Raw genomic sequence first — 3,842 nt, forward strand, 5'->3', positions numbered from 1 at the left:
AAAGATGACACACACAGAATACAGTACCGCATGATGATGCCCTGGTGGTGAAACTAATGATCAACGACCTTGAAGTTAAGAGAATCTTGGTCGACTCAAGAAGCTCGACTGACATCATCTTGTTGGTACGTAGTGATCGCTCAGATCATCAGAGTATAGATGATACCAAATTGATACCACATGGATGCTTGTGATGAGTTCACAACTCATCGGTTGCCTGCGATGAGCTTATAACTCATCGAACGTCTGCGATGAACTTTGGACACGCGTAGTTTTGCGATGAACTTCGGGCGCACACGGAATTGCGATGAATTTGAGACCATTACAGAATCGTGAGATCACTGTAAACCGAGAACAAATATCGATTACACGTATGTCTTTAAATTACACACATGATAAAGCACCATGTGGGTTTAATAAAAGTGCACCTATTAAATAAATGACATCACCAGTGCCACATTGGTTAAATGGGTCACGAAAGAAAGTAGCACACGCGGATTATGAGAATCCTTAAACGAAAGGAAAGTTCATCCTTGAGAGATCTCATAAGACACGTGGCGACACCCTAGCAGTGCTCCTTGACAAATGACAACGAATCCAATAGTCCCTTTCCTGATGGGAATCAAACACTATTGACTCTTTCCTTTCGGGACCTCAGGATCTCTCCTTATAAATGAGGGACTGTCTCATAATGAAATCATCATTCGATCATTCCCTTGCTCAATCGGCCTTATCACCTTATCATTTGTCCTAACCTTCAACCTACTTCCTACCTTCGATCTTCCTTTGTCTTTCAAGGAGACCAACTTCATGTAGCTTATCCACAACACTTACACATCTTTTAGGAAGCATTCGAGCGCATGGAGCTCGGTATAAAAGATTTGCAGCCAGCCAATATACCCCTAGTCGGCTTCAGTTGGGAAGTAGTTTGGCCCCTCAACTAGGTAAAGGTACCGGTTGTAGTGGGCTTACCCCCAACACAGTTTGGTTTGATCACGACTTTCTAGTGGTCGCCACTCTCTCCACGTATAACGCCATCCTGGGCCGACCTATCCTGCTTGCCCTCTGGTGGTTGTTTCAATGTACCATATGGCTACAAAGTTCCCCATCACTAGAGGTACCAGATAGAGTCTCGCAAGTGTTACGTAGAAGCCTTGAAGGCGAAAGGCAAGATTGTTGTCAATGTCGACATAGAGCCGCCTCCTGAGAACATAGACGAGCGAGCTCAGCCCATGGAAGATATCGTCCTAGTGCCGGTCTTAAAGATCAATTCGGAGAAGACGGTAAAGATAGGGGCTCGCCTAACTGAACTAGTGTGCTCCAACCCAGGAATTTTTCTACTTAATAACTTAGATAATTTTGCTTGGTTGGCTGCATAAATGCCTTACATAGACCCTAAAATAATAACTTATAAGCTGAAAGTTGACCCCTCAGTCAGACTAGTCCGACAGAGGAAAAGGAACCTTGCCCCAGAAAGATGGAAAATAGTGGATGAAGAGGTAGGTAAATTGCATATAGTAGACTTTGTGAGAGAAGTCTAATACCCGAGCTAGATTGCAAATCTAGTATTAGTAAAGAAGGCCAACGGCAAGTGCCACATGTGCGTCTACTATACTGAACTGAACCGAGCCTACTCGAAAAACAACTTCCCTCTTCCCCGAATTAACCGCCTAGTAGACACGACATCAGGTTTCGAGCTATTGAGTTTCATGGATTCTTACTCTGGCTACATCCAAATTTCAATGGACCCGATTGATGAAGAAAATATCACTTTTGTAACTGAGATGGGCTTGTACTGTTATAAGATCATGTCCTTCAGACTAAAAAATGCTGGAGCAACCTTCTAGCAACTTGTAAACAATATTTTCTCGGATTTGATTGGAAATAAAGTAGAGTGTTATGTAGATTATGTAGCTGTCAAAACTGAATTTTCAAATGATTTGATTGTCGACCTGGACTGTGGTTTTAATGTTTTAAGAAAATATAACATGAAATTCAACCCGAACAAATGCGTCTTCAGTGTGACGTCGAGTAAGTTCCTCAGATATATAGTTAGCCGATGTGACATCAAAGAAAACCCAGAGAAAATCTAGGAAATACTAGATATGCAACTCCCTAGCTTGGTTAAAGAAGTACAAAAACTGACTAGTCGACTAACCACATTTTTATGTCTAAGTTGGGTAGGTGGTTTTACCATTTTTTAAGTCAATTAAAAAGAACCAGGATTTTGAGTGGACCAAAGAGTGCCAACTCGCCTCTGACGAGCTAAAGAATTACCTAAGCTCACTCACCTTTGTTGATTGGACCTGAGACCAAGGACGAGCTCAAACTTTACCTCTCTGTGAGTGATGAGGTATTCAACTCGGTCCTAGTTAGAGAAGTACAAATGGTTCAACAACCTGTGTACTATGTAAGTAATGTGTTGCATGCTGTCGAGACCAGATACCCAGATATAGAGAAATTGGCCTTCGCTCTAGTGTTAATAGCTTGAAAGATAAGACCCTACTTCCAGGCTCAAAGTCGTGGCTTTGACTGACTGACTGATAAGGCAAATCCTTCAGAAGCCTGAGGTTTTGGGAAGACTTACGAACTGGGCAATTGAACTCGACGAGGATGACATCTGTTACGAGTCATGACCAGTAATCAAGGTGTAGGTCCTAGCCGACTTCATCGCCGAGTGTACCTTTAGCTCGCCAACCCCTAAAGTTACTGAGCTAGCAACCACTTCGGAGGCCTCAACTAGCGTGGCACCTACCCTACCTTGGGAGAGCCCAACCTGGGACGAGGAGCCTTGGATACTCCATGTGGACGACTTGTCCAACTAGAGTGGAAGTGGAGCTAGGTTAGTCCTCTACGAACCTAGCGAAGTGAAACTGGAATACACACTCTGGTTCCTATTCTGAGGTTCAAACAATGAACCCGAGTATGAGGCACCTATAGCTGGGATATCACTAGCAAAGGAAGTCGGGGCTAAACATCATGTGGTATGCAACGACTCACAACTCGTGGTAAACCAAGTAAATGGGCAGTACAAGGCTCGAGAGCCCGCCATGTCGGTCTACTTAGCCAAGGTAAGGGAACTCCTGCTCAGCTTCCGCTCTTGGCACATCCAACAGATTCCAAGATCGGAAAACACTGAGGCTAACACACTATCCAAGTTGGCCAGTGCAATCGACTCAACAAAAAGGACAATTTACATGGAAGACTTACCATGCCCATCTATAGAAAGGATAGTAGAAGAGGTCATCCAAGTGATGACAAGAGAATCAAATTGGATAAACCCGCTCACTGATTATCTGCACCATGGAGCATTGCTGAAGGAATGTAATGCAACATGGAGGATAGAACGATAAGTAGCTCGCTACGTGATCATAGGCAAGCAACTATATAGAAGGTCTTTCACACTACCCTACCTGTGTTGCCTGTGTCGAGTTGAAGCAGACTAGGTATTGTATAAAATTCATGAAGGACTCTGAGCACACTTAGGGGGTAGGGTGCTTGCCCAAAAGGCCTCACGATAAGGATGCTACTAGCCCACAATAAAGGCAGATGCAATCAAGCTGGTGCGGAAGTGCGATAAATGTCAGCGACATGCCAACATCTTGCACCAATCGATTACCGACCTAAAATACCTTACTAGCCCGTGGCCATTTGCACAATGGGGGATCAACATATTGGGCCCCTTTTCGCCAACAACTGGACATAAAGGATTCTTGGTGGTAGCAGTCGACTACTTCACGAAGTGGGTAGAGGCCGAGCCACTAGTGACGATCATAGCTTGGAACATATAGAATTTATTTTGGAGGAGCATTGTATATAGATTCGAACTACCTAAGTTTCTA

The sequence above is a fragment of the Nelumbo lutea genome, chromosome 4 (assembly GCF_056320005.1).
Source record: "Nelumbo lutea isolate HS-2025 chromosome 4, American lotus-T2T, whole genome shotgun sequence".
Taxonomy (NCBI): Eukaryota; Viridiplantae; Streptophyta; class Magnoliopsida; order Proteales; family Nelumbonaceae; genus Nelumbo; species Nelumbo lutea.